The 14,921-nt window shown below is 31.3% G+C and overlaps 1 long non-coding RNA gene across 1 annotated transcript; it reads left to right on the forward strand.

The window, feature by feature from the left end:
* Window positions 1–11,907: 11,907 nt before the first annotated feature.
* On the forward strand, window positions 11,908–14,598 carry LOC150031924 (uncharacterized). The gene is made up of 3 exons (XR_016525170.1): window positions 11,908–12,176; window positions 12,283–12,358; window positions 14,054–14,598. It is a non-coding gene; the product is annotated as an uncharacterized LOC150031924 (long non-coding RNA).
* The last annotated feature ends 323 nt before the right edge of the window (window positions 14,599–14,921 follow it).

A 14,921-nucleotide genomic window follows, 5' to 3' on the forward strand; every position in this document is an offset into this window, starting at 1 on the left:
TTTCTGCAAATCCTTGAGAGAAGGAAGGAAAAGCTGTTTCTTTTTATTTTTTAAATGTTTAGATAGATTATTATCAACGGCTCCTTTCATAATTATTACGTTTTTTTAGGTTACTGATTATTTTTCGATTAGAATATTATCTATTTCATTTTAGTTTTTGTACTTTCAATAAATTTTAGATTTAATCTTCACTAATCATAACTAGTTTATTGTCGATTTTTTCAAAAACCTTTTATTATCTATTAACATTTCTACTATATATTTTGGAAACAAATTAAATTTCATACAATATATTTTCTTGTATGAAAATTATTATTATCATTGGTCCAATTTCAATAAAAATTAATTTGAAAGGATTAAATATAAGATTTTTTTTTTAAAAAAATACAAGATCTAACTTGTGTTTTAACCTTATATAATATACTCGTTTAAAAAAAATTTAAAAGTGTAAATAATCCTAAAAGGGAGACTTAGTTACATGAATTGTTTACACTAATATACATAAATACATGCCCTTTTGTCCAGTGATTCTACGTCCCAACTCATGGTCAGCTCAAATAATTAAGATATAATTAAAATAGAATTTTGGTGTTTGTATTCTATTTTGCCCCTTATACTTCCAAATATGTTTTAAAAAATTCTTAAAAAACAATTTTTTAATTTTATTTTTAGATAATTTTAGATGTCTTAATTGTAATGGATAACACTTTTAGGGCTAATAGTTAGGTGTATAGCAACATTTTAAAAGAATTCCAAATATAGCAATTTTTTTATATCTTTTTATTTATTTTATTTTTGTTCCTATTATACAATTTTTTTCCTTTTTGAGTTTAACAACCTATGTTATTAGGAGATTTTATACTTTGACCCCTTGGTTCAACTTTTTTTCTCCAAATGATCTTTTTTTCGTTGTTTTTGTTAATCTTGTTTCTTATTCTTGATTAACATTAGAATTTTTCTTCTCAATTTTGTCATTTTTTCTTTCATTTTCATTATATGCCTAATTTCATGTAATATTCTCTTTCTCTAGTTATATCCGATTTTCATTGAATTTTCTCGTCGTTACAAGTTCCTTTCCTCTCTCTTTCATGTTATTTTGTTGGTATTTGTCTTTGTATTTTTTTTTAACTCAATAATTGTGGGATTTAAATATTTTATTTTTTAATCAAATGTTTACGTCTTGCTTTTTAATTCACAACTTAAATCTACCAATGATAGACTATTTTGACCGATGGATTTCAATTGCAATGCACAACTAACATTAGATATAGATTTCAAAAAAACATTTTTCTTTTTTTTTTTTCCTCCATTTTCTCACTTTCTTCCTCCAATTTTGTTTGCTTCATCTATTTCATTTGATAACCAAAACATTCAAAGTAATTTAATGCAATTTCTTTTTCAAATCAATCATAAGAAATAAAAACAACTAAATTGCAGCTAAACTACATAATGATTGAATCTTAAAAGTACGTAACAAAACTCTATATGTAGCCTTTTATATTTGTGACAGATTTTTATATGTTATATGAAATCTATAATTGGTTATCTTTTAACTTATTTCAAATAAAATAAGCATATAAGTCATAAACTTTTATCACTGATAGAGTTTATTGGTGATACCTCATATCACTATACTCATGATAGAGTATCAGAGATAGACTCTATCATTAATACTAGTATATCAATAATATACTTCTATCAATAATAGATTTTGCCATCGATAATAAAATTCTATCACTAATAGATTTTGCTATAGATGATAGAAGTTTATCACTGATATGAATCTATCAGTGACAAAAGTCTATTATAGCGAAATAAATCAGTGATAGACTCTATCACCAATAGACTTTATTACTGGTAAACTCTAAGAGCTGAATCTGAATTTTGGTATATTTACAAAAGGAAAAAATCATTTTGTGTTATATCTGCTAATAGTTTGGGTCTAGTTACTATATTTACAAATGGTCCTAATTAGTATTTTTCATAATCTTAGGATCTACTTTGGATCGAAAAACAACCTCAACTATTCTAAAATATGGACAATCCAAACATCTCTTCACTCAAATTTATTATCGTTTTGAAAAGTTAAAGAGCTAATTTTCTAAAGCTCCCAAAATAAACAAATAACAAAAATTATTATAGGGGAAAAAAAAGAAGAAAAAAGACACCCATATTCACTTTATGAAGAATTGGAGCAAGATATTAGGGGATTGTTGTCCCACACATCACACCCATTGAAAAGGTAGAGAAGAGAATGGAAGAAGAGAAGGGCAAAAGATCAGTTGGATTGAACTTTGAAGGGTCAAAAGTTAAAACTAAAGAAGGAGCCAAATTTATTTGGAAAATTAGATAAAGAGGAAATGGTTGGTGTCCCACCTTTTCAAAATTCCCATTATTGCAATTACCTATGTTTATATATAAGTATAACCATTAGGGTTCTTAATATACCTTTTTAATTGCTCTTCTTTTGCTAATTTCAATGTGCCTTTTTTGTTGGGTTAAACTTAACCTACCTACCTGTTCATCATTAGGGACATTCTTTAGCTGTTTGATTTCATATCATAAATTTCTGAAATCAAGAAAAACAAACAAAAATTCCAATCTTCTCTTTTGAGGTATTTCTATTTATCTTTTCTTTTCTTTTCCCTCCTCTGTTGTTAAAAGAGTGGAATCTGCCTCAAAACTAAGATTTTGTAGGTCTTACTTTTATCTTGAGAGATGAAAATGGTAGATTTTTAGTCTTATTTATTTATTTTTTTTTTTTGAGAAATTGAAACTCAGATTCCACCTTCTATGTTGAGTATTACTGTGGACCCATCATGTCTTGCAGAAAGATGGGGTTGTTTGATAGTGTTATTCTTTCTTATTTCTTGTTTATCATTTTCTGTTGTTTATGAATTCAATATAAAATTGTTTTGATAATTAGTTTTTAAAAAGCATCGTTCAAAAAATGAACCAACTTATCTATAAATATAGCATAATGTCACTATCTATTAGTGATAGATCACGATAGACATTTATTAGTATCAGATAGATGTGTGTCGCAGTTTATCGTCCATTGATAGATGTCTATCATGGTCTATTGCAATCTATTACTGATAGATAACATTTTACTATACTTGAAAATATTTTCACCAGCATTTACCATTTAAAACAGGTTTATTCTCTAAAATGTTATGTCGCAAGATAAAAATCAAATTATAAAAAGTATTCTTCAACTTTGTACTTTGGGTAAAAAATAATTCTCAATTTTCAAAAGTTTCAAAAATACCTTTATCGTTAATTTTAGATGGAAACCATTATATTTTGTTTAAAAAATAATCCTAATGTTTCTGTTTCTATTTCAAAATAATAATAATAACCCTAAAGTTCCAAAAGTTTCAAAAATACAATTTTTTATAAAAAAAATATCCTTACTATTAGTATATGAATAAACTTTACAAAGTACAAAAATTAAGGGTATTTTGTATAATTTTAACTTAAATGGGAATGATTAAAAAGATAATTTTTTGTTGATTAATTTCAGAAAACAAATGTGATGCATGTCTTATGCTATGCATTTGTACTCATGCGTCGGTGGTCATGCGTTGGAATGACAAGTATGCGTTATTCTCGTATGCAATGACCATGCGTTCCTATCACAAGTTTTCTTGTATTCTCACAAAGTATAACAAGAATGCAAGTTTCTCGGGTGATCTGAGGTCGAACTCAAAGACTTGTAACTCAATAATGTTTGTAAAGCAATGCGTTTGAGGCGATGAATAAAAATAAAAAGAAGAAGTTAATGGATACACACTACTCCTACTCCTAACTAAACAGATCGAGCGATAGAAGCTTAACTAAGAGAATTGGTAGAGATGCAACACTCGTCAACACATAATAATATTCATTATGTTAGGTTGCCCGAGTAATCCCAGTTCGCCACATTAACGCATCGCACACCTCTCGGTGGCTGGCCGCATGCTTATATCTCTATAATGCATAGTTGCGTCGAGCATAAAATCGTGCCTATCTCTAGGAACAATACATATTTCGCTTTAGTGTGTCATTACTCACCCTCCCAGACTGTGAGTTGTGGCTAATCAGCTCATAGAAAAGCATTGCAACAGCCCATAGACAAGCGTTGCGACAGCCTCACACCAAGCGAAGAGGATTAACTCACTATACTCACACAACGCACATCACTCAGTGGGTTGCTACATGCGTCCTATCTCTAGGTTACTCGATTGAGTATACGATCACCTTTAATAACTAAACGATGAAGGTAAATGATGACATAGATAAAGAAGATGACGCTGAAGGAATTAAGATAAGCATTGATTACAAATTGTCTTAATATCTTAAGTTAAAATGTAATACAATACAGGGGCAAGAGGAGAAATGGAAGATGCAATGAAAACAATCTCTTGCTTTTCATTCGAAATGCATCAAGGCTGCTGGTGGTGCCATGGATGGATGGTGGAGATGTCTCTCTTGAGCTCTATCTCCAGCGAAAGCTCCGAATGTCACGCGGAATGGTTTGTGGAGGTGAGGAATCCTCAAAGAAAATCTCATTCATGCTCTCATTTGTGATCGTAAGCATCTGCTTTAAAGCAGAAGCTTGGATGCTTTGAAGTCAAGGTCCAAGGTGCTATTTATAGAGCTTAAACGCCGACAATCTTCATGATGGCATTCTGCCTCACTGCCACCTTTGTCGTGGTATGGGCAATGTCAACATCACCTTATCTTATTGATATTCCCAAGGTATGCGTTCGTGCTTGCTTCTCTTGAGATGTCAATGCATTCCATCTACCTTACGATCAGACTTCTATTGATCTGTGGATGCAACATCCCATGCGGCAAACTTAATCAACTCATGCGTTCAACCTTGCGGCGGTCTGGGATCGACGCATATGATCAACTCTTGTAATATCTGCAAAAATGAACACTTTGACCCGCAATAAAGCATGGTATAGAGTTAGTGAGGATTTTTGATGCTCTTTGATGCAAGTTCACTTTTTACATGAATTCTTAGTATTATCAACGCATATTCTTGCTTATTGACCTTCATAATTCTAAGTAAAAAACTACAAAAGCTTGCATTTCTACGAGCTATCAATTTCTAAATTTTCATAAAAGTTACAATTTGATATTTTTTTTAAGTAATGTATTGTGAGAGATTGAACCTCAAATCTCAAAATATGTAATACATACTTTAGAAAAGTGAGTGTGAATTTAAAAGGTTGAATAAATAAATATTTTATTTCTCTTTTTTCAATGCTTCTCAAATACCTTAGTTTTGTTTTTCTTTTGATCATATTCTTTTACTCTCTTTCGAAAAAAACAAATAAATGAAAGAGAATATTCCAATATGATTATTTATTAACTATCATGCGATGTGATTGATTATATGGTCAAATTAATCTAGACTTAATAATACAAATTTAATCATCTCTTAATTAGTTAATATATATATGTCTTCGATGAAAAGGTCAGTGATCAATCGAAATTCTCACTTACACTTGAAATTAGTTCAATAAAAACAAGAACAAAACCAAAATCAAGCTCATCTTTTCACAATATTGTACTAAGGATCAAGTATATATATAGGGCTCTTAGGAAAAGGCCAAATATTTATAGGGTTGGACCAAACTTTGATCGTTGAACACATTTTCATAATTTGCCCCTTTATATTAAACATTTCTATGTGTACCATTTTTAAAAAATCAAATATCAAAGGAAAGAGTTGTTAATTTTCATTCTTTGCTTTGATTTTAATACTTTTTTTCAATATAAGGTATGGTGGAATCGAACTTTTAGCATTAAAATTGAAATATAAATTTCACGTGAATTGAGTTAAAATTGTAGTTGGTTGGTCTTTGATTTTAATAAATCTAATGCATTTTAAAATTTAAAACATTCAATATTTGATAATATTATTATTGAAATATTCTTAAAAATTATAGGGAAAAAAACTACATTGAAGGAAAAATGGTCAATATTTCAACCAATAATGTTTCTCTCTCTCTTTTTAATAAATGAGTAAGAAGATAAGATGGGACAACTTTTTTTCTCTCTCTTTAAAATCATGTAGAAATAAACAAAAAAGTATATATGATATTTCTATTACTAATTATTATATAGTGTAAAGACTTTCAACTATAGATCTAAGGGACAATATCTCTTTCTCAAAGTCCTTGTAGAACAATAAACTATATATTACAAATATATAATTAAAATATTGGTAAAATGTCACCATATAGAAATATAAATACTATAAATAATAATTTATGGCATACAAATTATTGATTCAAACCATTTTTGGGGATTTTCCCCCAAGATTATCCATCAATTTTTAACTATATTTTAAAAATAAATTTGAGTGTTCCATAACTCAGCTTGACATAAATTCAATTTTTCCCCATTTTATTTCCCTCCTTTTTGAGTTGGTGCTCTTTTTCTATTTCATTTCATAATTGAAAATCTTTTTGAGAAATGACGTTTCTATAAGATTTTTACTATAAGTTCCCATTTTAGTAAAAATCTTAAAAGTAATGACAAGAGATGAGCTAATGCAAAAACTATAGTGGCAGTTACAATCATTCACAAACTTTTTATTGTAAAATTTGAGCCTTCGAACTTATACAAGTGTTAAAATTGGGCCCTCAAACTTATAATAATTATAGAAATTAGACTATTAAAGGATAAAAATTGAACCTTCAAATAGTTTTTTTTTTTTTTTAATCATTTTGGGTTCAATTTCTACAACTACGGTAAGTTTGAAAGTCCAATTTTAATTCTCGTATACTACAAGAAAAAAACTATCTCCTGATGCTAAAAACAACAGTCGGGAGATATAATATCTCCAAACGCCATACAATAATCATCGAGAGTTATGGTGCAATATGACCTAACTCCCAATGGGTTAATTAACCGTTGGGAGTTATGCATAACTCCCGACGGCTCTTCCTCATCGTCGGAAGATACATGCATATCTCCCGACGAGTAATTTTAAGCGTCGGGATTTGGCACTAACTTCTGATGGTTACATAATATTCGTCGGAAGTTAGTAATCCTAATATCATATTTAAAATCAATCAGATCTGAAATCACCTCCCTGAAATCCCCTTTCGTCTTGTGTCTCTTCCCTTCGTCTGAACGCCGCTCCCCTCAAATCGTCGATCAACATTGGACCTTCGAACTCCGTCTGCCTCCCGAAGTCCCCTTTCCTCATCGTTGAATGCCATTGATCAACATCAAGTAATCTCTCTCTCTTTTATGACTGTGTTTAAGATATTTTGATGGTGAAATCAAGGTTTGTTTAGGGACTTTGATGGTGAAATCAGTGTTTGTTTGTTCTCTTTTCATGGTTGTGTTTGATGGATTATGTTTAGGATAATTTCTTGAGCTTTTGCAAATGAAAAATTATGTCCATAATGATCTTCACTCATAGGTTTATGGCATCTTTGGTTTCTAACCCATCTTGTAGTGGATTCGCCCGTGGAAAATACACAAAAAAGTGTTACTTTCTTAAAGCTAAATATTATTACAAAAATTAATTAAGATATTAGAAATCTTTTCTAAATCTTTAGGACGCTTTCAAATCTACTAGAAATATTTTTCAAATTTCTAGGGCGCCTTCAAATCTCTATGCACTCTCGGCATGAATTGTAGTACTTTAAAGAAAAGAAAAAAAGATTAAAAAAATTGAAGAATTATCTTCTCTTTCTTGAGTTCGACTTTGTACACGTAATTGCACCACCAAAATGACCAAACTTTGGAAGGCTTTTGAAGAGGGTGAGATTGCCATTTTGGGTTGTGAAAATGAGAGCATTTCGCACACATGATTGCCCTCACAATTAATCAACTAACCCACCTTTTTAGGGCACTCCCCCATTGCTTTTCTTGTCTCGTAGATTTGTTCCTTTTGTGAAAATTTTTAATTTTAAAAGAGTTTTTTTTCTTATTTTGTAAACATTTATGTTTGGAATCATGTTTTCTTTTTTCCAAGAATCATGTTTTCCTTTTTTTCAAACTTTAAAATATATTAACTTTGCATTATATATATATATATATATATATATATATATATATATATATATATATATTATATATATTTATATATATATATATATATTTGAAAGACAAACATGATATAGACATGCGTCTTTTACTTACTTAATCTGTTTCATTTGTGTTTTTTCTCTATTCTTTTCTCTATTTTGAATATGTTCTTGAATCTTCGAGTGTCGTTCACCATTATTAAAACTAATAAAAAATGCTTAAGTCTTAATTTCAAAACGTGTTGCCTAAACTTAAATTTTGTGTTCCACAAACAATATTGAATCATTAAATTTTTGTGATATCATTTTCTCTTTAATCAATAAGATGAGTTTTGTTGATGAAAATAGTGTAGTAGTCATATAGTTAATAATTAACTTAGATTGTGTTTAATAACTATATAGACCTCATTCGATAATATTTTCGTATTTAGTTTTTTGTTGATCAAATTCTTAACTTTTGGATCAAACACAAGTTATAATTTGTTTTGGATTACAAGTTTGGTCAGAAAAGGTTTATTTTTAAGGATGAATAAATAATGAATAAAACTTAGAAATAAGTTGTCGATCGAGTATAGAGAAGAAGTATCCAAATTTTTAAATGTGGCGAAGTTTCATGTTAATGATTCTGGATGAACAAGATGTCCATGCAAGAATTTTATGAACTCAATGTTGGAGTCATTAAAGTGTATGGAGCGACATCTATTAGCATATGAAATATCCCCCTCATACTATCAATGGGTATATCATGGAGAGCTAGTCAACTTATCTAGAGGTTTTGAAAGTCATACAACTTATTCATTATATAATGATGAAGAAACTAACATAGAGTGTAATGATGTTGAAGGAAATGGAATGTTAAATCTTATAAACGATCTACAAGTTCCAATTAAAAAGGAAGATGCAAATGAAGAAGAGATTGAGAATGAAATGTCCTCTAATGGTCGATAAAGAAATACCACAAATGTATTTGAGGATTTAATAGCTGAAGCACGTAATGAACTATACCTTGGTTCGTAATTTTCGTCATTGAACTTTTTAGTGAAGTTGATGCATATCAAAGTTTTAAATAGCTAGAGTAACAAATTATTTAACATGTTGTTAGAACTGTTAAAAACAACGTTTCCAGCTGGCACCGTTATACCTACTTCCTTTTATGAAGCTAAGCAAAAAGTGCATGACTTAGGCCTAGGTTATGAATCTATACTACGATTTTGTATTGTATTGGAAAGAATTTTCAATACAATACAAATTATATTGAAAATGCCCATACACTAGTGGGCCATATTCGTAGTGTCACTAGGATAAGGTATCCCTCCTTATCCATATACTACAGACCATTTAGGTTATCAATTAAAACATGATCCACTTGCTTGTCTCCACATACATGTTTAAGTTACAACGATAACCATGGATCTTAGTTTATTGGTTTATGGTTAATGCAACTAAAATATCTCATATTTCATAGACTGAAGTGAATAAAATATCAGATATTATAAATCACAAAATGTTTGCTCATACAAGTGTTTACAAACTATAGGACCCTACGAGATTTAGGGCATTAACCCCAACAGCCTTTATATCACAAATAGTAAAATAAAGCAATAAATCAATACTTCCTAATCACGTAAACATCCATTAATTGCAAACCACATTCAATACAGCACATCACATAATCATTTTGAATGCAATAACCCACCAAAACTATAAAGAATAATTCTGAAAATTTTGGAAAAATTGGGCCATTAAAACCTAGCTCTAATACCAATTAAAAGAACCATATGAAGGGACCTTGAGCAGAAGAGATGGATCGTCCTAATTCTCGAAATTTTACAGAACATAAAATTTTACACAAGAATAAAATTATGCAATTCACAAAATTACAACATGCTTTTGATAAATTATCAAGAAATAATTTGGGTTTGGAACCCTTACCTTTGAAGACCAAACCTTCAATTGAATTTCCTCCAACTTCAATTGGGCACTACCATAGAGGTGACCTTGGTATTCTTTGGATGAGAATCCAGTAGTTCGCGGTGCTTTGACTATTTTAAGTTTAAATTTAAGATGGAATTGAAAAGAAGGATGAGGAGGAAGGAAAGATTTTTCTCATAGAAAACCCACTGTGTATATTTTCTTCAGGAAGAAGAAAGAATGAAAAACCTCCACTCCACTCCTGCACATTGTGCAGAGAATAATGGGGAGGGAATTACGAGTCCCTCCCTAAAATTGGTTTATTATTAGTAGTATTAAAAATAAAATTAAAAAATAATAATAGACCTTTTTATATATATATATATATATATATATATATATATATATGATAACTACTTTATCATATAATATATATTAATTCTCCAATACAATATAACCTATGATTTAATTCTCTCAATAACAATATTTAATATAAATCTTATTTATATTCAATTTAATTATATAAATCAAATTCACAAAATTAATATTTGAATGATATTCAAATATTAAATTTCTCTCAAATAAATACTTAATATTATAATATATCAAATACATTATAGTAACCATAACATATATATAATTAAAATTTAATTAATTATATCATATATAATTAATTCCCTCAATTTGAACAATTCAAATTAATCCAAAAATTTATTCTCATTAAATTTCGTTGAGCTACTGAGGGGACTATGGACCTGTAACTTGAAGCTCCAACAATACGTGAATAATTAATTATACTCTTTAATTAAATTATTCATCATTCGTTAACTGTCGGACACTCCACTAAAGACCGACAACTGCACTCTTCGCACTATAGATATATTTATGTGTGCATTGGATATAACCAATCAAAGTATGATGACCCTTCACAAATTGCTTATAAGTACAGCTGGGCCAAAATTACCGTTTTGCTCTTGTAGTTACATCTAACTCTTTAAGTACCACTGATCCACTGATCCCTCTAATGAACAATAAATCACAGTCTAAATATGATCAAACCCCTCCCTGGTCAGGAAAGGGTGCGACGCCACATTGTTCAAGCCCTACAATAAGCATTTAAAGGAGCAATTTATCTATTTGTCTCAACATTAGGGAATGAGTAAATTTCTTATTGTGTAGCTGTATTCCCAGCTCCCCTATCAGACGAATCCACAAATGATAGGCATGTTGAGTTGGCAATCTGGTCACTCTCACCCATACAAATCAAAGGACCGCCTTCATAAACAGGAGTTCACAACTCACTAAGGATTCAAGTCATGTTACTATGGTCATCTTGTTGAAATGTAAGTCTCTATTATGAAAGGCATTATATAATGAGGCTAAACATTTTGTGGTTCGGTCTTATACAAACTTCTTTGTATAGAATATCCCCGCTCATAAGTCTCCACATGAATTATTAGGAGCAAATCATTTGTAGCACTTTGCTCATAAGTCTCCACATGAATTATTAGGAGCAAATCATTTGTAGCACTTTACAATAATGGTAATATCTACAAATCGGGTCATACTCGTAGTGTCACAAGGATAAGGTATCCAGCCTTATCCATCAATTACAGACCATTTAGGTTATCACTTAAATATGATCCACCCATATATCTCTACGTTATCACTTAAATATGATCCACCCATATATCTCTACATATATGTTTAAGCTACAAATAACCTCGGATGTTAGTTTATTGGTTTGTGGTTAATGAAACTAATTTTAAAAAAAAAATTTATATATTTTATTACATAAATCAAATATTTGTACAATACAATTACAAACTATAAAACCCTACGAGATTTAGGACATCAACCCCAACACGCGTGACTCTCCTTTTGTCGTTTCCATCCGCAAGCGTAACCCTCAGCCGTAGAAGAAGCCCAAGTTGCTGCACCGTTTTTCTTCTTCACGTCTGCTGCCCAGCCGCTCGTCCACCACACGCTCCACCACCAATCCTTGAGTTTGACTGTCACACATTGTCGGTCACTCTATCTTCCAGCGGATCATTCGCGTTCACTTTCGGTCGTTCGTCGTCTGCACAGGGGGTTCGTTCATGCTGACGTCTGTCATCAATTCACATTCAGATCTGGTCAGCCTGTCGCCTGGTGCCGTCATCGACTTTCAGTTTGCCATCTCCGTGTTCTGTCGTTATCATTTGTAGAAATCTTGAGATTTGGGTAAGAATTGAAAATTCGGGTGCGTTTTATCGACTTCCTTGAGATTCTTGGTTACCTATTTAATTTTGGTTTAATTTGATATAAACCCATTATGTTGGATTGTTAGATTTGATTTTTGAAAGAGTTTTGGAACCAAAAGCAAGCTATCCAACTTCATTAAGGGTATTTTCAACAAGATTTTGGTAAGTTTTTGATGAATTTTAGCACTTTGGGCCTTTTGGATTAAGAGTTATCGTGAAAATTTTAGTTAATCAATTTTGGATTTGATTTATGTTCATATTTGGACAAATAAATTGAACTTTGGAACTGACTTTGAACCAAGCCACAATTCTGGTAAGTTGAATTAGAGACATTTGAACCCTAAAGGATAAGTTAAAATTTTGGGTTCATTATTCTAGGTCATGGTTGCTAAATTAAATGGTGATTTATATTATAGGATTGATTCAAATTTTTCAAAGGTTTTAGAGAATAATTTCGTGGACTAATATTCGTGACCAAATTTGAGGTAAGTAATCTTGCTACTGGAACCGCCTTTGTGCTAGGTGATAAATTTAAGAATAATTATGAGGATTCTGAGACTCATCTAGATGCATGAGGATAAATAAGTTGAATTTGATTATATTTGAAGCATGTTATGAGTGTAAGCATGAATTAAATTATTTTGTTTATATTATTTGTTAGATGAACATTGAGTATGATGATATGTATTTGTATATTTATGTGACAATGTTTTATGATGAACATTATGTTTATGATAGTGATAGTTTCCCCTATCCGTAACTAGATACCCACTAGAGGTGGTGATCTCCTTCGGGATTTCACCAGAGGTTTGTGTTTCCTTCGAGATTCACCAGAGGTTTATGTTTCCTTTGGGATTCACCAGAGATTTTTGTATCTTTCGAGATTCACCAGAGTTTCGTATTTCCTTTGGGATTGACCAGAGGTTTCGTGTTTCTTTCGGGATTAACTATAGGTTTCGTGTTTCCTTCGAGATTCACCCGAGGTTCGTATTTCCTTCGGGATTCCCAGAGGTGGTAATATCCTTTAGGACTTCACTAGAGGTTTGTGTTTCCTTCGAGATTCACCAGAGGTTTCTGGGTACACCTAATCTATGGTAGAGTAGGTTCAACTATCCACTAATTAGCCACCCCATGGAAAGTAGAGGTTTATGCACGTCCCACTAAAAAGTGGCATCTAGAAGACATAGATGCTTAGTTTGACCCTAATAATGGGGTTACTTACTGAGTAATTCATACTCATTTTTTTTCATGTTTACTTTTTAGGTAAGGGTAAGAACACACTGGTGAATGACAAACGAAATCCGTGATCGAGTCATTAGGACTAGTCATATGCTTCCGCTCATATTTTCAAGATTTTAATGTTTTAAACTTTTAGTCTTGATGTTTAAACTTGAAGTTTTGAGTTTTTTTTTTTTTTTTTTTTTTTTTTTTTTTTTTTTTTTTTAACTTTTTGAAAATTTTCTAGATTGTTTTATGGTTTTAAGGGTACTCTGGTTAATGAATTTCAGTTATTTAGTTTTAATAAAGTTAATTATTTTATGTTATTTATTTGATTTTACTAAGTCATGAAAAGATGTCAATTTGAATTGTATACATCCATGTCTATAGTAACAACTTAGTTGAGTATTAGGGAGTCAGGTCGTTACATCATACATGGTCCAAAATCTCCTAGAAAGGAAATTAATATTTACTGATAACCGGCAGAAATGCACGTTATCATAGTGCTAAGTTTTTAAACAATGTTGGATTGCGTTGATGAAATATGATAAACTTGCGTCCATTAAGCATCGTTTTCATGATATTGCGGTCGCATGCGTTCAGCGCATTAGAACAGTTGATTTTTGTATTTTTATGCAGAATATGCGTTAATGCAATGCAAAGATTGCGATCATAGGAATTCATTGGTTGAACGCAACTTCACCTCAAGGCTTTGCATTGATCATGCTCGCAAACATTCGCCCAAGAAGGATCGTCGCAACTTGGTCAGTGCAACATGGTGGGCGCATCTAGGTGAAAGGCCAATTAAGAGCGATGCGACAAAAAGCTAATGACAGTCAAATCCAAATTAAGTTGACAGCCGATAACGGTCACAAAGTACATTCAGCTTTATCGGTGATAATTATTCGGTGCATCAGTTAGGAATTAAAGTTGTCCCATCTATACAACCAGGAGAGATAAGCCGCCTTTCACCATGGATGCTCTATAAATACCAAGAGTATTCTTTAGAGAAGAGGTTCACCGTTTTACAATCTTTTGTTCCACAAGTTCACGCTTCTGTCCATAGTTTTCCTTTCCATTTTAAGGCGGAACAAGAGAAGAGTGGTGGCACCGGAGATTGCTCAGGGCAATTCGAGAAAGAACCTTGGAGCGTAAGAGCAGAGAGCGGGTTGACACTTGTGAGAGTGAGATTATATTTTGAGCATTATTTGTTATAAACGCATCGCATGCATCCTAGAGATAGGATATGATTGTATGCAGTCACCTTACTTTTATGCATTTTGTATCATCGTATAGGACAAGAGTAGAGACTTAGGGATGCGCTCTATGGACATTTTGCATTCAACACATGCGTCCTAAATTTAGGAGCATCGCATTTACATTGGAAAATGACTTGCTGTGCATGGTTGTAACATGATCGCATAGTCTGATGCATTCCCAAGTAACGCTAGCTAAAGATCTTCTCAACCCGTTCATCGCATACTCATTGCATCTATCAATGCAACTG

Source organism: Benincasa hispida, chromosome 12 (assembly GCF_027475165.1).
Source record: "Benincasa hispida cultivar pf3 chromosome 12, pf3_genome.v1.1, whole genome shotgun sequence".
NCBI classification, from domain to species: Eukaryota; Viridiplantae; Streptophyta; class Magnoliopsida; order Cucurbitales; family Cucurbitaceae; genus Benincasa; species Benincasa hispida.